Here is a 22292-nt window from a genome sequence, read left to right on the forward strand (position 1 = left end):
GCCCTTTAACGGTCCATAATATTTTCATTATTTAGTAAATCAAGCTGAAAGGTACAATGGCGGTGATTAAAATGTGCCCACTTTCACAAGTTTAATTTCCATTTCGCCCACAGTCCCAGGGACATCTTCACTGAATGAAGCGGTGCAAAGTTGGTATGGTACATGTACTGTTGACTCTTCAGCCAGGTTTCCTGCTAGGGAATTAGATTGACAGATATATAGATAGATAGATACACTACATGGCCAAAAGTATCTGGACACCCCTTGATCTGGGGCTGTTTTTTATGGTTTGGCCTAGGTCCCTTAGTTTCAGTGAAGGCAAATCTTAATGCTACAGCTTACAATCCCAAATCTAGATGATTCTGTGCTTCCCCACCAGAAGAGTGGAGGTTGCTATCGCAGCAAAGGGGTGGACCAACTCCATATTAACGACCTTAATTTTGAGATGTCGGATGTTAAAGTGACAGAACACGTGAGATGTTGGATGTCAGGCGTAGACATACTTCTGACCATGTAGTGTATATGTTTGGCCTAACCTGACATGCATCTTTTTCAGTGTGGGAGGAAACCGGAGTACCTGGAGGTTACCCACGTGAACATGAACATGGAGTGGACATGAAAGCGACCGGGCTTGAACCCATAACCTCCTGTACCCGGTGTGCCCGGTGAATTAAGCTTCAGACTGGCGCAGATGGAGACTGAGCAGGACCAGGGACTGAATAAAGAGGACAGGAGAGAGGGGAAAAAAAGGTAATATTCCACCCTCACAATTGTGTGTGTGTGTGTGTTAGTGCGAACGTGTGTCTGTGTTTGTGCGTGCGTGAGTGCATGCAAGTGTGTGCGTGCATGCGTGTGTCTGTGTTTGTGCGTGCATGCGTGCGTGTGTCTGTGTGTGTACACGTGCGTTTCAAGTGGACAGCTTCATTTCACCCTGTGATGCAGTCGTCTAAGCAGGAGACCAGTGGAGTTGGGCCTGCAGTACAAAACTAATCAATGACAGATCACAAGCAGAAGTGGGCATGCAATTGAGAGGCTATGCAAGGACAAGTGTTGATACTGGAAGTGTACAGGGCTCCTGTGCTACACTGTTCCATGGTATATACTCGAGGAACATTGGGTTTTCTGGGGTGGTGGGGCCCGGTTTGAGAGCTTTTCATGGGGGCTAAAATCCCTAGTGCTGCCCCTGATTGCCTCACTGAACAAATCTCCTCCAACAGAAAGCAGTTCTGTTTCACCTCACTATAGTGTCCCTGTGCTGATCACCATCCTCTGGCCTTTGGAAGGAACACTCTTATTTCCATACATGGTATTTTTACCTTCTTATAGCGCTTGTGAGATTTGGTACAAGGGAATGCTTATTGAATGAAATAGTGATTAAACATGTATGGATTATTTGCTTATGTGTGAAGGTGACACAGGGGGGGAAAAAAAACAGATGCAGCCAAAAAAACAAGGATAACATTACAGCAAAGAAACCCACCATATTATGGGACATTGTGTCTCTGCACACATTGTAATACTATGCATTGCTCAGTCAGAATATCAGAAAAGTTAATGTTAGACCTGCACGCTTGTGCATCTGAATAGCAGCTGTGATAATATACATTCAGAAAGGCAATCTTAGGTCACTGCGTCAGTGGGAAATGCATAACACAGCTTGAGGAAACATCTTGGCTGCCGCATGTTTATTGTACCTTGGTTCCCGTGAACTTTCCTCTGGGATGTGAACAGCGAACGCTTCGCACAGAGACCCCGTCAGCTGCAATTTTGCGGGCCTCGTCAGGTGTCTCTCCGAATGAAACCTGTTTTTTTTGACGGGGTCCCGCCAGTTCACTCACTTCGGCTGAACCGCTAATAGAAACGGTGCGGAGGTGCTGGCGACAGCGCAGACGCTTCCCATTCACCGCGGCTGCAGCCGCGACGCTAAGCTAACGCCGCTAGCGACAGCGCAGACGCTTCCCATTCACCGCGGCCGCAGCCGCTACGCTAAGCTAACGGCGCTAGCGACAGTGCAGACGCTTCCCATTCACCGCGGCTACAGCCTCGGCGCTAAGCTGACGGCGCCTGGCAGAGGTGTCAGAATAAACACAACTATTCACACACAAGGGACCGCCCACGCAGACGTAACGAGGAGCCGCAGGTTCGACCTGGCCGCGCGACAGAGCTCGTTCGTGTAAACAACCACCGTCAACATTTTCCTACCTTTGTTTGCTTGCCAGACACACTCACCCAGAGCGGCTTAACAAAGCATTAGAGGATTCGGGAGGAGAAACTCAGATAGGGCAGTGTATAAATAATTAGCCGTAAGAGGTCTAAGAGAGAAAAATTCCACTGGCTACTAAGTGGACAGTAATGGCAACGATAGGCTAGTATGACTCATGGTTATAAATGGCTTCCTAAACACTCTACAGCAATGCAGATCAGCAATAGACCTTTAAATGGGGGATTTTTTCAAGTGCAGAAAATGAAATATTAATCACAGTCACTTGGTACCAACTGCATGCAGTCGCCATAAGTAATACAAACTGTATATGTACGGTAAGAAAGTAATTCGCTGTGGATGTGGAGTCTGTTCATTTTGTTGATAGTGGGTATGTCTAAGCTTGCTGAACTCAGCTCTGGTCTGCAGCTAGGTATGAGTGTTTGGAAGCGGTTTGTGATATTCTGACAGAACTGGCTACCCCAGAGGTACTTTCTCTTTCTTTGTGTGTCGGTATATAGTAAATAAAAGCTATACAAGTTCTGTGAAAGAAAAACCTAATGTCACCTAATAACATTAGTGATACATCCATCCTTCCATCCATTCATTATCTAGCCTGCTTTTTCCTGGTCACGGGGGGTGCTGAATTTTATCCCAGCATGCATTGGGCGAAAGGCAGAAATACACCCTGGACAGGTTGCCAGTCCATCACAGGACAAACACACCACTCATACTGATATGATGCTGTGCGTAGAATAAATGCACTGCAATAACAAGGCCTCACAGTCCTCTTATGCCTTGGTTATGGCACGTTTCTTTAATTGCTGAGACAGATACCTACTCTGTTTTAATTTGTTGGTGGTATTCCCTGCTTGAAATGTGACCAAATTACCTGAAACACCTTGAGATATCCCCCTGGCACCAATGCGTGAATAGCCTTAGAGTCAGACCTCCTGAGAGAAAACCTCAGATTCAATATCAATATTACAAAGCCACGTTGTTTTTGTGGGATTCTTTTTTTATTTTTATTTTTTTTTTTTCACCAGTGAAAATCTGGTTTTATGGCCTAACCCCAGCAAAACCAGCCAAGTCAACCCTGTAATTCAGCGTTCGCCCAGATCTGTGAATGCGTGCTGGCATCCTGCTGTGAGTATGGACTCTGGCCCCCCGCGTCTGTTAAAAATGTGCTCAGGCGCCTCAACGCCAAGGGCGAACAGGTGGCTGGGGGGGGGGGTCCTGTCCCCTTCCAATCGCCCTCTCGAGCTCTCTGTGGAGTGGGGGGGTGGGGGTGGGGGGGGGGGCGTCTCCAGTTCTCTGCCCCACATCGTCCTCAGGGCCCTGCACGGCTGTCTTTCACGGAGTGCTCAGTAGTAGCTTAAGCGACCCCCCCCCCCCCCCGTTCGGCAACCCCCCAGCCGATATTTTACCTCCATTTCCCCATTCAGAAAAAGCCACCGGCCGCACTGGAAAGACTCCTCCTGGAGGTGCGCGGCGCCCTCCTCCTGTCGAGCAGAGAGAGCGGGAGCCTGCTGGTCACGAATGGGTTCATTTAGCATCTTTCTTTTAGCTGAACCAAATTGTGTGGAAAGCTCTCAGTTTTAATTTACTTCATGTTTTTAGTCTCAGCCTATAAATAAAAGGGACCTCTATGACTAAATAACAGGGAGGGTGACATGGAGACACTTCTCCATTTAAAAAGAAAATAGTGACTTATTTAGGTAGAATGGGGATGAGATGATAAAATTAGGCTAAATGAAGCTAATCTATACCTAGACACAAAAGATGTATGGACTACAGACAATTGCTTTTGATATTCTTGGATCAGTCTACGTTTAAGGGAAAAAAGTACTATGATCCCACTGAGGGGGAGTAAAAAATGTGTGAGAAGGTTAACAGGAGAGAAATGACTCGAGATTGGGCTAGTAAGTGCGGGAGTCAGCCCCACACTAAAAACTTTTTGTTGCTTTTTTGCGTTCAGCAACTGTTCTATTGACTGGAGCAAATCTTGTGAGTAGGTTAGCGTAGCTTACCTGGTAGCTAATGTACTGTGGGAAATTTGAGTAGCAGGATAGGATTAGGGAAGTGTAAAAATGTTTTAATCTGCCATAGTTTGTCAGCTGTCTCTGGTTTAGCTGTGACGGGTGGAATAGATTTTTTATTATTAGAAGCTTCTCGTTGTGTTCTTGATTCATTCTAGCGGATTTTCCATACTGCCAGTGGAATTAATTTAATTGGCTAGTTAACTGGCATAAGAAAGGCACTACTACGTTTGCCTTTCATTCACTGTCAACGAAAAAGTAAAGTTCACCTGACATGGTATTTGATGTGCTTGAGAACATATCCTTTGATTACCTGCCTGAAACATATCTAAGACAAATGGTACTGTCAGAAGTAGTTTAAAAAGAGAAATTAAAGAGACCACAGCAATATTCCATTAGTATGAACTTCCAATCTTCTGATGGATTTCATAATGATTGCTATGGCTAAAAATGAGAGAGAGAGAGGGGAAGAGAGGGGCAGAGACCAAAATTGTAGTACAGATTGCAGATTCATTTTTGGAAATAATGTCAGTTTTTAATGGGATTCTGTGTTCCATTTGGTATTCAGCTGCGTTTTGTGCTGAATTCAGGATCTGACTAAAAATGTAACAGCTTGGACTCGGTGTTTTGTAAAAACAATACACGACAGCTTACTATGCACAGTACTGTCGCATGATATGGTAACAGCTACTAAAAGCAAGAATTTACCATATCCCATTGTACTGTTTTGTTGCTGTGTCACTGATCCAATACAATGAAAAATGTAAATATGATTATGGTGTGCATTGTCTTGTAACTCACGGATAAAGGCTTTTTTCAGCATTTACTCAATCTGTTTTATCTTCCATGACAAAGAGATCACATTTGATTTCCATCACAACGATTAAGTACTGCCCATGCTTGATTTCACCATTCAGTTTTTTTGAAAATATTTTTCATATTCATGGGGTAAAAGGTTGTTTTAATAGACAGAAATGAGTGATGGTATTGTGTGAATAGAAGGGGACGATCAGGCTTACACAAATGGATTTATTGGATTCTATAAATGGATTCTAATACATATTTCTGCTGTATGAAAAAGGAGGAGGATGCATTCATCAATTACTCCATTTCAAAAATATTTGCATTCTGTGTAAAGATCCTCTTGGTCTTTCGTTTCTGTTAACAGTTAAAGATCCGGCACTGTTGTTTACACTCCAGCTACATTGTAATATGCTTTTGAGGGGGCTTTGTGAACAAGGTCAAACCAAAAGCAAGCGGAGTCAGAACCACGAGCCCCTTCTGTCCTTCCCACAATGCAGCTGCTTGAGGTCAGCACAAAATTCGCTGACCGTCCTTACCGCTCCGGCCCCGGTCGGTGTTGCCAGGTTTGTCAGGCGAGTAGCTGCGGCCGTGACCTCGTGTCTCTACGGGTGACTGCCTCGCCCCTCTCCAGTCAGACGCGCTCTCTGGGAGCATCTGGCGAGCGACGTTACAGCAGCGGGGAACCGCGCCTGCTGCATTGTGGGCCTGCCGGACCCCCCTGGACCGCGGGGCGTGGGGCGGGCTGGATGCGGTCCCCAGGCATATTGGGAGTCTGACACGTCAGGGAAGGAAACGAGCGTGGGGCGTGACGTGTGTGTGTGTATGTGTCTGTGTGTGTCTGTGTGTGTGAGTGTGTGAGAGTGTGTGAGAGATACGCCCGGATGTTTGGCCACGACACCTGTCAGCTTATCCAGCGCTATCTCTCCATCCCGCTCTCCATTGCTTCAGGCTCTGCATATCTGAGAGTTATGGGAGCTGTCACTCAAGCCTCAAACCTGTGTGGGGCTCCTGTTATGGGACAGCAGTCTCTGCGTTGTGCTGCGCTTCTTCAAATTGGATTTTGTGTGTAATATCTTTGCAGATAAATACCTGTACGGTGGTTTTCCAGCTTGGGAAGCCGACCTGATTAATGGGATTCTGACCATTTCTTTGTCTTGTTGGAATTGTGGTTTTCTTGTGGCATTACTTTGTATTCTAACTGCAATATTTCTTGGATGAAATTTCCTTATTTTGGTTTTTATCATGAAAGGTTGCTATTTTTCATTTGTTGTAACCCTTAAATATTTACTTCTCATTTATTATATTTACTTTTTTCATATTATTACATTTTGTTGCCATGTATACAATATAAGCAAAGCACACTAAGAGCATTGCACTAACTACGACTCGACGGACTGATTGATGGACATGATCTCAGTGCACGACAGTTGATTGATTTATTATATTATTTCCTGTAACAGACCATTAGAATTTTTCCTCATATACATATCAAAGCTCGGTGACATTTCAATTCAGTTTTCATTTAGTTGATTCAATTTTGAAATGAATTCGGCACAACAATAGTTCAAAAGAGGGCAGGTGAGCGCGCTGGTAAAAACTGCGGCGAGTCCCGATTTTCTCTTTTTGAGTGACGTCTGATTAATGACGCCGCGCGTCGGGACGAAGATGCCCGTTGACGGATTCGGCGTCGACTTCTGGGGGCGACGGCGCGAGAGGGGAACTAGCGTGGGCAGTGAGACCGGGTGGTGAGGGTCGCCTCCATTCCCTGCCCGTTTGAAGATATAGATCCCCACTCTGCCGAAACGCGGTCAGGGTTGACTGAGTGCCACGTTTGCCACTTCAGCAAAAAAAAAAAAAAAGGGGGGTGGAGTGGGGGGGAGAAAAACCCCACTGCCAACACAGCAGCCCAAATTGGATGAGCTGACAGGACAGGTCTGTGTTAGAGAGGATCATCTCACTGGGTCATCTGTGATAGTCTTAGAGAATCTCTCTTTTTATATAGCCTGGGTATTGGGCTTATTTTTTCTGAATAGCCTTTCCTCTCTCTGGACAGATATATATATATATATATATATATATATATATAACAGATCTGTTGAGTGTGAATGCAGTCTATTCTATTGTGTAAGTATAAGATTTATCAGATTCATCATTTCATGCGTTGTAATGGAAATGTTATGAACTCACTGTGAAGTCTCGTGTCCTGGTGAGGCACAAGTGTATACTGTAGTGATGGGCCTGAAGGTGCAGGCTGGATTGTCCCAGAGCCAAAACATGCAGGGGCTCCCTCTGTGGGGCCATACAGCTAGCCTTGGCCTCACCCATGGAGGGAGGGTCTGACTAATGAATAAAATGCATCCAGGAAAGAATGAATCAATAACTAACTAGCTAAACTAACTAACTAAATGAATAAAGAAATAAATAAACCTTCCATTTCAACAATTAGCCTACCCAAAGATTTTTGCTGCTAAGTGTTCAGCATAAATTTGATCCAAAACAGGGACTTTTTCAATGTCAGCTATTATGTCTGGCAACATAAAACACTGGAATATACTGTATTTTATATATTAATGATGGACGTGAGCTGCACTTAATGATATAACAATGTATGACAACTGTATTTACTGTGAAAAAGGGTGTGCACAGATAATGAAGTGTTAAACCGTTTATAGTAAACATCTGTACGGCGACAGCAGTGATGGATGCCCTACAGATGTTTTCTGTGAGCATTATCAATGTGCCCGTAAGAACAGCTCGCATACAGAGGTTGAAGCAGGCAATTTAGCTTCTGACTGAAAAAACTTTATGCAGTGTATGCCACAGAATGCAAGAGTAAGAAGTTAAATGAAGAAATGAGAGGTCTGATTAAATTCAAACTGTGAACGATATACATCTCGGTTAATTACTAATGATCTTATTATGCACTTCAAGCACCTACTTAAACCAACTGATTGCTGAGGTGATTGTGTTTTAATTTCAAAAGGAGTGATACGGCAAGCTCAGAGGTGTCATGCTGTTCTGGCATGTTAATGATCGATCTAAATTGTTTAATTGAGGGTACAGGTTACTGAGTGATGAAAGCTACCGCCTCTTAAAGGAAAATGAGAGTACTTGTGAGCAGGGAGCAACAAGCAGCGAGTTTTAACAGCAATTACTAATGCAGAAATTGAGTGGAATGCAGTGTAAACATACACTTGGCCTTTTCACACCATTGTAAAAGCCCTCTTACTGGTACCTTTCCCCCGCTAATATAGCTGTCCCTCCGTTCAATATGGAGCTGGTCTACAGAACTGCCTCCTGCTTGACTTTTTAATGCTGCATTTTCTGAGATGGCCTACAGACTCCCAGCCAGTGGAGATGCATTGGAGGAGAAGCTGGAGAATGGAAGGGATGCATGGGCTGTGCGAATGGACATTTGAAACAAAGTGTAGCAAGCAAACTGTCAGGGCTGAAACAAATGATGCTGTTCGTGCGCTTCCAGAGCACGAAAATCTGCGCCTGCAAAACAGATCTCGGTATCGCTGTTGCTGTTGTCTGTCGCACGCTAAATGTGAAGAACGCTTGCATAAATACGCTCAAAGCGATGGTTCGCTAGGGTCGCTAATTTGACTTTTTGGTTTGAGTGGAGACCCGTTAAATGTGGACTGAGTGTTGGCTTATTTGATGTTATTTGAAGTGAAAGAGGCTATTCAGTTCCACAGTGCTGGGGTTATGAGGTGTTTATTTGTTATTCTGGACTTGTATTAACACTCCAATGCACAAACCGTGAAAAACAGTTTTCTCTGTCATTTTCTTGTGTGTTACCTGTTAAAGTGAATACGCTAGACTGAAGTAAAAACATTTAATTATCAGCACATAATTCAGTTTATGTAAAGCATTTTATTGTGTGTTGTGTTATGCATTTGGCCGTCCATCCATCCATCCATTATCTACAGCCGCTTATTCCTGGTCAGGGTCATGGGAGGTGCTGAAGCCTATCCCAGCATGCATTGGTAAAGAGGCAGGATTTTATATAATCGCTGATACTCTAATGCGTCGTCTTACTCTTTTAACCAGAAAACATATTTCTTGATCTATCTTTACTTTTGAAAATATATTGTAGACATACACAGTATTGTTTTTGCCTGCAATTTAATAGATACACTGACTTACTGTTCCAAGAGATAATTTACATGTAATAAGATGGATGTTATCTTTTAATTACGGTAAAATAAAAAATTTTAACCATTACCACAAATCATAATTTTCAGTAGCCACTTAAATCCTTGAAGAACAACTGTGTAAGAATAATGGAAAAAGTAAAAAAACTCAAAGTCAGGATCAAGGCAACTTGACAGTTAGAATGAATGTTTCCTCAAAACCCGTAAACCAGCAGATTATTTTAGTGTGCATAATGTGAAATTTAACATACGTGATGAACGATTCAGATAACGGACCTGTTCCGGTTAGAAGCGCCGCGAGACATTCATCAAACAAAGAAGCTATGAAATGTTTTAAGGAGATAAAGCCCACGGACCTGCTGTTTCCCCCCCTTTGAGTTTAATAAAAGATTTGATAATGTTTCTCAAAGAGCCGTGACTGCAGGCTAGCAATTATTCATAGTGGTAGGAGGCAGTAACGACAGTGAGGAAGACCAGTAGTTACCGCCGCTGCAAGACGAGGAAGAGAGGTAATGGAAGCGGGCTATCTGAGATCTTAAAAACACAGCCCCCCTGCACCGTACTCCACATCCTGGTGTTACTGGACAAAATTATTCACCTTGACTTCAATCATGTCTGGAGGTTACCCTGCTTTGTAATAACGTTATGTTGATGTTCAGGAAGTACATGTTTTTTATTGTTGGCTATTGATTTGTAAATGGCAAATGCGGCAATGAAACACACTGGTCAATGTGTGACCGTCTGAGGACGTGCACTTGCCCTGTGTGAAATCTGGCATTTCTGTCACCCGTAAAACAAGCTTCCGAGTGTCTCTCTTATGTATCCACTTTATTGATTTTGTTTCTTGGGTTTTTTTCCCCCAACTCTTTCTATAAAGCACATTTAAAATGTTTGGCTTGGAATTTTCACACCGCCTCCCCTGCAAGGTCTCAGATCTAAGTCTGGCATATACTTCAAAGGAACAGACAAATAAAAACTTGTGGAAATTGCGGAAAGTTTGAACAGACCAAGCCTGAGTTTTTTTTTTTTTTTTTTTCTTTTTTTCTCGGTAAAGCTTGAAAGCAAGCATCCTAATCACTGTGCAGGTACACTATGCATACATGTGTAATTACCTGCATTTTATTCACCGTTGTTTATTATTATCAGTGACAGGTTACATTAAATAGTCATTTTAATTATGTAAAGACACTATTAAGGAAGAGCCATGGAAGCATTATCTAAGTACACCTGGTATGGACTCCTAATGAGATGGGTCTTTTAGATCATTCTGGAAGCATTCCAGCCAGCCCCACTAACTGGTAAAATAATGATATAATTACAAATCTTATGTAACCATCCGAATACATGCCACAGATGCTGCATACAGCTTCTAGCTCTTTCTCCTCTTATATTATGCACCAGCTCTCATTATCTGAGGTTAATTGCACTAAATAATTGCAACACAATGTAAATAATACAAGATGTGGAATTGAAAATGCATTCAAGAACATACTGCGCATGTTTAAATATAAATAACATTAATATACACAGTATTAGATAAAGAGGTTTAATTAAGTTCAAATGAAAATCACAGCCTGTAACTGAAGTCGGTCTCAATAAAATCAATATGTTAAATGCAAAATAAACATGAAAAGAACACAGATGCTTGTGTCAACAACACTCTGATACTGCTATGCTGTAGTAGGAGACCCTAATGATGAACTCTTAACTCTCATAAACACACATGGCATTTGATTTTGATAAGTCAAGGCAACGCAGCAAGCAAACGAGGCAAGATTTATTGGCGCGGGAGAATGGCAACCACTTGTCCTTGTTTGTGACCTTGTCTGTCTCGCATTCAGATACAGTGTATAGGCTATCCCTTCTCTGTGCTAGCCAGTCCGGTCACATGCTTCATTGGCTTCAGACCAGTACTCATCCCACTTAAGTTCTTAAGAGTGTGAAAGACGCTCTAGACTCCTTCCTCCTCCAAGACAACGGGAAGTTCCGTTTGCCGATCCTCTTGGTGAGCGGCGCTGGCTGCTGTGTTCGTTTGGCGTGCGGAGCCCTTGCGATCCGGGGCGGACGTGTAACAAACGCGAGGACGAGTCTTTCGCATTTTCAGCTGCATCTTCATTTTGCCAAAGAGGGAAAAAAAAAAAACCGCATGTGTGAGTGCTTTGAGTTTACAATCCCGATAATGCATTTCACAAAGGGGACTGTACACACCTTTCAAACGCCTACGCCTTCAACAGTTTAATTTACTTGAAGCGCACGGAACAAGATTTCAAACTGGCTACGGAAAGAAGCGCTTTAAAATAGAAGAGGGTAATTATTAGTAACATTATAAAGTGTACCATGTTTCCCGGGCAGGTACAACTTGGAAAACTGTCAGCCTTGCTTAGTGGTTTCCGGAGAACTGCCAGGGGTCTTCTTGGTTCAGTTCTCTTGTCTGTCAGGAATCGGAGATGAACGTAATGATGGCTGCCTTCTCAGCACTTTTCCTGAAGCGCTCTGGAAACATTATGACGGGCGGCATCCCCTGACTCTTAAATTGCCTTTGCTGGTGATTTAGTATGGCGCGTCTCAAAAGATGTTTCCACATGGGTTGAGAGTTCATAGGTTTGTGATATGTTATGAGTTTCTGGTCATTATTTGTATGTTAACATTTTTCTTTCCGATGTTGAAATGGTTTATAATAGTAGCCTTTGATGTATCTGACCTTCACATGTTCACACCACTGTTATCCAACAGTGTGTGATTCATTTGATATCTAAACAACAAGTGTGTGCATTTTATAGAGGCGCTTCATACAGTATCTAAACATTAGTGTTCACCAAATTCTGGTTTCAATCATTGCCTTATCCCAAAAAGATTTAAAACTTGTTTAGATTATTGAGTGCCTTGCTTGGTTTATAACGTGTTTAAGCATGTGTATAGAAGAGAGTATAGAATGTCACGGTAAGTACCAGTAACAATGGTGGAAAAAAATTGTAAATGAAAACAAACAAAAAAAAAAAAAAGACATTAATATGTATTCAGTATTTTAGCTTCTGTAAAGCCTTTTGTATTTCTTGATTTTAGTAGGAAGTAGCACATTGGGGATTACATAATGCTACATTAAAATAAATGCAAAATAGAAAAACAAAATAGGCTTTTAGCAGCCTTGAAATCAAGTGCAACCATAAAATAATCAGTTATTTATCCAGCATGGGTAAAGCATTTCCCAATGGCTAGCTAAACAGTTGGCACTTGACTTCTGATTCTATTCAGATTGCTGGTGACCTCACCGATTAGAGAAAAATGTTGTTTGGCCCGGCCTACCTTTTAAGCTGCAAGCGCAGAGCTGTTTCTTTCCCCCCTTGCGTTTCGTGCTGTCGCTGGTCAGCCTTGTGGTATCCCGTGGCAACCGAACAGCGATTAGCTGTGTAGGTAGGTAGGTAAGGCGTATGTCTCCCGGTTGATGCCCCTTCTGTGGTCAAAGGGGGGGAGGGGGGAGGGGAGGGCTGATTGAGGTTATGCTGCTGCTGCTACAGTGCACGTTAGCACGTCCAGTCGGCTGCTGTCATTCTCTGGCGGCTCACCAGTCCAGCCCGTACGCTGTATATATCTCTTCATGAGCTCCTGTCTTACCTCCTAATAGGCCTAGCACCTCTATGGGCTTTACAGGCTCACCTCTTTAGGCCCACAGAGGTGCTGCTGTCATTGCAGTTTACAGTCGTTCTTCCTGCAGGTGCTGCCACAGCTGACATCAGTTTGTGTCCGGACAACATGCCTTTAAATCTGGGGCCCCTCCAGGCGTCTGCATCAGGGGCGTCCAGTCTTATCCGAAAATCCGCTGGCGTGGGTGCAGGCCTTTTTGTTTTAGCCCAGTGCTAAGAAACCTGATTCTACTCATTCTTAAGGTCTTGAGTGAAGACCATTATTAGTTAATCAGTTGAATCAAGTGTGCTGGACTAAAACAAAGTCCTGAAAAGCTTGGACACCCCTGATCTGTGTAATAGAAATGAGTACAATACTCTGCAATTTTATTACTATTTTAATACATTTTTATTTTATTTCTCCTGAAACTATTACAGAAACACTGCAGCTGTGTGGTTGAGTTCCCTGCAATCCAAGGCTGTGAGGAAGATTCCCATCGCAACCTCTAGCGGGCCTGAAACTTTACTGGACTGGGCAGAAAAACCACAAGCTGGTAAGTTGCTGAAATCACCGGCAGGGTCACCTAAAACTGTGACTTCAGTTACACAGATATCTCCTCCACCACTCCTATCATGCATTTCTCTTTCCTCTCAGTCAAAATGGATGCACCCTTGGACTGATTTCAATGGTATCTCTGCTGAAAATCTGCGATATGGCGATGCAGGTTTCCAAGCTGTCTGATCTGTGTCTGTTGCACAGAATTACTGCTGGGTTGCCAGATGCGTTCGCAAATCCCTTCGTTGTGGAGCCAACCCCCCTACCCCCCTTTTCCAGTCTGGCAAGTTTCTAACTTGGGCAAGTTTCTTTCTTACTAACCACAGGTATGGAATTGGAATTGTGGGGAGGGTGTTTACATGTCAAGGAAGGTTTGACTTAAAATCCATGTAGAAAAAAAGCGTAAGGCAAAACATATTTTGATCTGCACTCTACACTGAAAATGCTAAGTTAGGCTATATCTTTATCATTTTGCATTTTTATCTGTATAAGAATCTATGTAATCACAAACATGCAAAGTTTAACCATGAACCGTGTATATAAAACAAACTTTTCCCACATACAGCATACCCACTCTATCACGCTTGTTTGTTGGTACACGTCCTTAATGTCACCATTCAATTATCCCAGTAGAAGCAACCATTAATTATGATTTTTCAATGCACTACTACTAAGTTCCAGCAATCACTCTCCACTAATGTTCTATAATTACAATGTCAAAGTGAAATCCATTTTCCTACAGATAGTATTCACACATTGGGCAAATGTGATAATTAGACAAAAAAATTCCCCGTGTTAATTGTTAATACGCATTATTAAAGGACAAAGTTCGCTTCAATCATTTTTATAGCATCGGCTTGTGAATGACGGTCGCCTTTCCGGTGGCCTCCCGAAACTCGGAGAGGAAAAACTTTCGTTTGGTGGCTTTCCCGGCGGCGTCCCACGGCAACCGGCCTTATTTGGCTCAGGTCCGCCGCGAGACGAATGGATTCAATTCTCCGCGTTTTTATTTGAGAGAAAATCACCCTCTTGATCTAAAAGCGAGCGCCTCCTGTGCGCGCGGGCTAATTAGGAGACGGGGGCGAAGCGGCCCGCGTTGCGACTCCCGGTCCCATTCCGCCGGCGCGGTCCCGGCCTCCTCGGGCTCGTAAAAAAGCCATGAGGAGACGTGTCGATTAGGCCCCTCCCCCCGCTCCGAAGCTCGTTGTGTGCTGGGGGGGATGGCATAATTGAGCTCCTAAGGCTTGTGAACAGGCGCCGAAGTGCCCGTGCGCTGGTTAAGTATTACCCAGGAAGAGAGAGAGAACCTGAGGGGCCCATGCTAACATGCTGTCTCGTGTTCAGGGAGCTGTCTTTCAAACGGGCCTGGGTTTGGCGGACGGCGGCGTATCGTAATGATATTGATTTGTTGAAATGAGTGTGACACGCTCCGACACGTCTCAGGAACTGTCATTTCCTTTATCTGTGTACACACTTAATCTGTTCGGCTCTGTTCCGCTGGATCAAAAAGAAAAAAAAGAAAAGCGAAACTTGTCAGGGAAATAAAACGGGGCGCGCGCTCTACCCGCGATTCTGGAGGCCGTTGCGTTGACCTCTGACCCTTCCTCACCTCTCACCCAGGAAGGAATTGAGGTCGCTATGAAAACAAAGGCGAACAAACAGAATTAAACCCTTTTGGTAGATGAAGCAGCCGAATGTCCCTGGTGTTTTTTTTTTTTTAGTGTAATTGCAGTTCATGTAGATAGCATGTAAACACTTCCCATCAGGGGATGTTTATTGTTCAGGCACTGTTACATATGTAGGGACTGACAGAAGATCGACTGACACAACGTGGCTCTTATTTTGATTCTAGCGTACCGTGTTACTGCCGTTGTGCCTACCGTACGAAACATTCAGACTTGATTGCACTGGATTCTTTGACGTGGTGCAATGGGTCACTCTGATGAATGAGATGCCTTTCAGACCAGAAGCACCCAAAGTAATACAGTGACAAGTTGGGTCTGATATGGGGGAATGTGCCCCAACCTAAGGTCCATACAAGCGCCATGTAGCTCATTATGCAGATTAAAATGTTTCCTCTTGCATATTTGGTGCCTGTGACATGGTTGGGTACGCTGCTTCGGTGTATGGTTACTCGCGAAGAAAGGCTGAATGGATCGGTCAGTAAAAGCACTCTTTTGTCAAAGTAATACACAGCGATCACGTATCAACCTCAAACAGCTACGTGAAATGATTACATTATGATTATTATTTGAGCGCAATCTTTGCGGTGTGTGATCACCTGCTTGGCTAATGATACTAATGATGGAGGCTGTTCATGAACGCCATTTAGTAATATCTGAAGCCCTGCACAATATGGAGGAGCGCAGCTGCATTAATACTGAGGACAAAAGGGACTTTTTAATCTACTGACTAAATTAGATGGAGAAGGAAATTCACTTTTCATTACAGCCATTCAAATATTTCATATGCCTTTTTTTTCTAAAATAATCGCTCTATATTCAGTTTAATTAATTTCTAAGATGTGGCATCGTCTTAAGCCAAATGGAATGAGAATTACTTGCCAATTTTGAAAAAAAAAAAAGTGTGGTTCCAGAGTTTTTGTTTCAATTAATTATTAAGTTTTTTTTTTTTTTGAACGCTAACAGATGGCAGTTGGAATGACCGGTGGAAGCGGAGCCATTTGTGAAGGGCTGGAGTATGTTTGAAAACACACGTTATTGGCATTCAGAGCCTTCTAGTCCCACTGTGAGACCAGTGCTGTTCAGTGCCATTCTGTGGTATAGTAATACACCCCTCCCCCCCCACCCTCCTGAGATTAATAAAATCTTTTGTACTATGCATATCAATTCATTAATTTGTGTGTGTGGAGTAATGTGTAGATTAAAAAATATAGATATGCTAACGCATATCTAAATACTGATAAACACATATTTATGTGTATATTTGAAATGCACAAAATGTCTTGTTTTTGAACCAGTTGTGTCAGTTTTCTCATTTGCTTTATGTCAGTTAAAACTTCATGGATTAACGAAGATTAAAAACAGTGAAGCACCCACATTAATAAAATACCGCTGTACCTTTATAGAGTGCAAACAGAGCAGAAGAACAAACTAAGACACCTTAAGAACCTTTAAGAACGTAGATTGTAGAGATTGTAGACTCATTAAAAAAGCTAATGGCTTCAGGCAGGAATGATCCCTCTAAATCTTTTGGCTGAGCACCTGGGTACGATAAACCGATCGGCGAGAGAGCTCTGGGGCTGCAGGAGACCTGAGCAGAGCGTTTGCCACCCGTTCAGAATAATCGCCCTCATTTTCCTCCCCGTCCTTTGTTTAACTGTAACCTGAAGCTGGTCTAAAAGCATCCCAGTAGTGCGGCCTGGCTTCCTTTCGCTAGTTAATCTTCACGGTGCACTTCTTGTATACATTCCCCCCCCCCCCTCCCCCCCAGACACACTGAAGGAGGGGAGAAAAAAGACCAAAAAATAAATAAGTAAAACAATACCAGAAGAAACAGTCTTGATAAAACTTTTAAGAGCGTCCAACTGCTCTTAGCCCTGTTCCTCTTTCTGGCGTCGGTACCGCTGCCACAGGAAGAAACGCTCGTATATTACGTTTGATGTAGCACCAGCCGCGCTACGATGCTAAGGGCTGCCGAGATGTCATGCGCCGGCGCTGATCTTGCCGTTCCGATAATGCCCGGTGACACTGAAGGCGTGTGATGGTGCGATATTGGTTGTTTGTTGTATTTGCAGGCCCTGTCCCCCCCACCCCTCCCCAACGTTATTGATGCTGCGTGCGGTATCATTTGTTTAGACTGAAGGTGCTTGCTCACGAATGGACCAGAATACATCATAAATAGATGATCATCTTTCCTGTGTGCCTCCCATACTAAAGGCAAAACGGACCAAATATGTGTACAGTGCCGTGAAAACATATTTGCTCCCTTCCTCATTTCCCGTATTATTGCATATTTGTCACACTGAATGGTTTCAGATATTCTGACAAAATGTAATATTTGACAGAGGGAAACTGAGTAAACACAAAATATATTTTTTAAAATTACTATTTCATTAATTTAATTTAATTTAAAAGTTTTCAAGCTCCCATATTTACAAAACCAGTTTGGAAAGGAAAGGGAAGGGACACATATGATCGGTTATTGGGATGGCAGGTATGCCATCTGCCAAGTTACGGTACCTGCTGTCTCTGACTGACAAGAGGAAAGGAAGTGTAACATTAGTGAAGATGAACTGAACAGCACCAAAATCTGCATTGCGATTCGGTCCAGTAGGTACTGGTCATATTGGAACTGGTGCCATAGTACTACTGGGTTTCAGTACCCAACCCTATTCCTGACTCAGACTGCTACATGACTACAAGGTAGGCCCGAAAACCTCAGACTACTATTGCAGGCTTCATCCAGTCAGGGGCTTGTTCTGTGGGGCTGCAACTGGGTACTGTTGGATTCATTTCACAGCTACGTTACATGCAGCGATCAAAATGATCAGGCATACTGGCAAGATAAATGATGGTCAATTTGACCATTCATGGCCATTTACAGTAAGTAAGTAAGTGTTTATAAGTTTATTTCATTATGCAGTATTGATTTTTAGAATGTTTAATGCATGTGTGGAAAAGGTGGAGCCATGACAGCCGGTTTATCGATTTTCTTAAATTTAAAATGTTTGTGGCTTTTCGCTGAGCGACACCACCACTCCCTCTTGGCTTACTAAATATGAATAATTGTCACTGGTTGAAAGCCCCCTCCCAGCAGACGGCCCCGGCACGCGAACAGGGGCGAGGCGGTAATGCGCCTCTGAACAGACCCGTGGGTTTTTAAAGCCAGGCTCCGGCGATGCGACAGCAGTGATTCACTGGCCCCCGGGCCCTGAGGCTGAACAGCACCGCCGGAGCCTTCTGTGACTCAGTGACATGGCCTGGATCCGGCCCCGTGTGTGTACAAGAGAGGAAGGGAACCACATCGATAAATCAGCACACACAACCCCCGGCACGCGAGCTTACTCTGGCGAACACAGGAACGGTGACATGCTCCCTGTGCCACACTATATTCCTGTTCCACAGTTATCCCTTTGAAGAGTAGTTTTTTTTGTCTGGACCGCAACAGCGGGGCCAGCCCTACAAGCGCGAATATCTGTGAGTGAGTGAGTGAGTGAGTGAGTGAGTGAGTGAGTGAGTGAGTGAGTGAGTGAGTGAGTGACTGAGTGACTGAGTGACTGAGTGACTGAGTGACTGAGTGACTGAGTGACTGAGTGACTGAGTGACTGAGTGACTGAGTGACTGACTGACTGACTGACTGACTGACTGACTGACTGACTGACTGACTGACTGACTGACTGACTGACTGACTGACTGACTGACGGACGGACGGACGGACGGACGAAGTTACACCATTGGTCGGCTGAGTTATGAAGTTACACCACTGGTCGGCCGGATCACGTGTGTTAGGTCCAGCCATGTACTAGGTTTTAACCTGGTCTTGTAGGAATGTTTTTTGAAAAGTCAGTGTTCTAGAACTCCATTGCCTTCGGTTACCAGCAGCGCTTGTTTCATCAGCATTAGAATGTTCAGTTAACAACATTCTAATCACGTTTGTGACCTCACACGTTAAATGGTAACATTGAAATGTGGACAGGCAGGCGTGCGTGCCCGTAAACATAAAGCGAAAACATCAGAAGTGACCACCCGGTGACCTCGCTCGAAATCCCCGGCACGACGTCTGGACTCGTTCCTTACGCCTGTTCCCACCAGATGGATTTGCGTGACCCCTGACTCAAACAGCACAGGGCAGGGATGGTCCCTGCGCAACCTGCAGGCTGTTCCAGGTGAGAGAGGGTGAAGACGGGAGGGGACGGATGGAGGAGCTGCGCTCGGGAGAGGGACGATGACGATGAACTTTATTTTGGAGTGCGATTCTTACTGCAGTGTGCACCATGGATCCCACCCCAGGCATCCCACCCATTTCTGCCGCCATAAAAATGAATATTTTGATAAACGTCTAATGAGCGCGCGAGTCAGGCCATCGTCTCCAGCCTCAGATTGGCCGTGCCGTTGGGCGTCGGCATTGTTCTCTCCTCGCTTGGCTTGAACGTGACCTTTGTGCTGAGAGAATTTTAGAAGAGCAGAACAAAAAAAGCTTAGCCTGCTCACAGCTAATCCCGTCTGTACTCAGGATTGATCCGATGTCGTTAAACCCAGAAAACGTGGAGCTCCACCGTGTTAGGTTTGGCCCGGGGCCCCTGTCAACACCAAAGAGAGAGAGCGCGGTGTGCGAAAGAGCGGCACCTCTCTGCCTAATGTGCGTCTTTAAACACTCGCATTCCAATTAGCGAAAAACGGCAAAAATTTTACGAACGGAAAAAGGACGAGAGAGAGAGAAAGAAGCGAGGTCAGTAGGAGAGCTGCGGACAAGACTGCGGCGGCGTGTTAATTATTCTGCCCAACAGCTCGACAGTTTTCCCCTGTTTAATGAGCACTTAGTGAAGCTCACCTCCGCACAGATCTGGGAGCTCGGTCAATACCTCCGGCTGAAGGCCAGCTTGTGCTCAGGGAATGCTGGGAGTCTCCGGTGCGGAGGTCTCGGCGGGGCTCGTGCACGCCCGAGTCTAATTCTGCAGGCAGTGCAGTCGGAGTCAGTCGAACCCTGTGTGCACCAGTTAATAAAGGACTGTGCTGTCTCAGAGCAAACCCTGGATCAGGGCCTGGTGGACCCTAACACACTTATACGTTATGACAGAGACAAATACGTCGTATTGCCTTGTATTTGGAGTATCACAGTCAACATCATTATCCAGGTTTGGGGAACTGAGGAATGGCTCGCTTCTCTATTGGTTTTGGTCAGTGCGGTATTGGAAGGCTGAGGCTGAATTGCGTTAAGAAAAATGTGGCTCCATTTTTGCACAATTTTTTGTTTTTAACTAATGTACTGCAGGAGTTCAATCAAAGTTATGAATTTTATTATTTTATAAATATAGTTCACACGCGTGGGTTTATCACCTTATATAAAAGCGGTGGTATCAATCAAATTAAAATAGATGAATATCGCATGCACCCTGGGTCCGGTGATGATGAATTTAACTCAGCACTGAGAATTGCTTTCAGCTCGAGACGCTATTTTCTGTGTAATATGTAATATTGCTGAGGGTCTCTCTCGCTCTCTTTTTTCTCTTTCTCTTTCACTAAATCTCTCTCTTTTTCTCTCTCTCTCTCTCTCTCTCTGTCTCACAGTATCTCTCTCTCCCTCTCTCTCTTTCCCTCTTCCTCCCCTTTCCCTCTTCCCCCACTCTCTCTCTCTATCTCTCTCTCCATCCCACCGCTCACTTATCATGGAATTGATCTGGTTCGGCAGTGCCTTATGGTGACTCCCAAGGGCTAAACAGCTGCCTCGCCCGAGCTCGTTAGACTTAATTGCGTTTTATGCAGCGTCCCAGCCCGGCGCTCCGCTCTCCTCGCACGCGATTGGCTGAGGGCCTCCGTGGAGGGCGATGAGCGATTGGCTGGGGCCCCTACGGAGGAGGGCAAAACGGCACGGAGCACGTGCGGCGGCGTCGCTTCGGATTGCGGGGGCCTGGGCTGAATGCTCATTCAGAGAACCCCCTTCAGCTCTGGCCTATTTGTAATCTGCTCCCCGTGGCAACGGGGGGGCCCTTGGCTTCCTCCCATGGCTGTTTACGCTCTTGCTCATTGCTGCGAATCGATGCTCTGAATTCCCCCTCGCTCTTGCTTGGCAGGGGCAAAAGGGGGAATCATACTAAAAGTGAGTCACTGCATATGCACTACGTGCTGCTAAGTTAGTACGTGCTACTAATTAGAACATTGCTTAGGTCGTGTTGATCGTCTTCGTCGTGACTGCGTTTTCTCACCGCATCCAGCCTGTGGTGCTTTGAATTCGGCTGGACTGAGTATAACCTGTGGTATATTTCTGTGACTCGACCGCTCGTCACCTGCATGTTTATGGGGTGGCCGTGGTCTGCTTTCCACTCCTGATTCCAGTTCAGTGAAGCAGGAAAATGAAAAACAAGGGCTCGCTTCTCTCACCGACGCAAGTGTCTACAGCCCTATTGGGTGTTGACAGAGGCTTTAAGCCAGACCGAGACACCATTGCTTTCCATGTTGATGACAAGCTTAATGACCGTGGATCAATACCGGGTTGAGTAGACACCAGACAGTGGGCACCATGGTTTTTTCTTGTAGTTGTTGATCTTGAGCACAGGTCTTAACTCATCTGAGTGAACTTTCTGTTTATTTCAGTGTGATTGTTGCTGAAGGTTTAACCAAATGTAGGGTAAGGTTTTTGCGAAATAAATAAATGAATACTTGGATCATTTGCTATGAGTTACATTTCTCTTTTTTTGTTGATTGCTATAATTTATTGATTTGCTTGAAAGGTCTGGTAACTTTTTTTCTTTTTTGCACAAATCTTTTTCATCAAAAGATTGTATACACCTGTTTAGAAAGTCCACATTCAGCAGACAGCCAATTCAGAATAATTGATCTGATCCACTTTAAGTATATGACATTTTACAACGGATCCATTATCCTGTATCATAACACAGACCTCTAAATGTCTGGGAGTTAGCTCATCCATAAAGTTGATTAAAGGTTTGTGGAAAGGCACCCGCACCAAATTAGCCTGGATGAGATCGCAATCGTTCGCCATTCCTTTGTGGCAGTGGAGCAGTTCTGAAGGGAGTCAAGGACACTGCCCCCCCCCCCCCCCCCCCCCAAACCTTAATCCTATCAGAAGGGCCCAGTCTGCATGTTCATTGCCTGTAATGGGTTTAAGGCAGCGTTAGTGGGCTTTGAATGGAGCCGGGGAACTGAAGTCATGGCTAGGGACGTTGAAAGATTTCCATCCGGCGATAAGGAAAACCGAGTTACTGTACGGCGG

General features: G+C 44.4%; 1 protein-coding gene across 1 annotated transcript in view; it reads left to right on the forward strand.

Moving 5' to 3' along the window:
* The window catches only part of il1rapl2 (interleukin 1 receptor accessory protein-like 2), a 323388-nt gene that overhangs the window by 26338 nt on the left and 274758 nt on the right, over positions 1–22292 (forward strand). The window contains exons 3-4 of the mRNA XM_035407898.1: positions 557–750; positions 13262–13377. The gene's annotated coding sequence lies outside the window, so the exon portion shown is untranslated. The remainder of the gene's footprint in view (positions 1–556; positions 751–13261; positions 13378–22292) is intronic.

Source organism: Anguilla anguilla, chromosome 3 (genome assembly GCF_013347855.1).
Source record: "Anguilla anguilla isolate fAngAng1 chromosome 3, fAngAng1.pri, whole genome shotgun sequence".
Taxonomy (NCBI): Eukaryota; Metazoa; Chordata; class Actinopteri; order Anguilliformes; family Anguillidae; genus Anguilla; species Anguilla anguilla.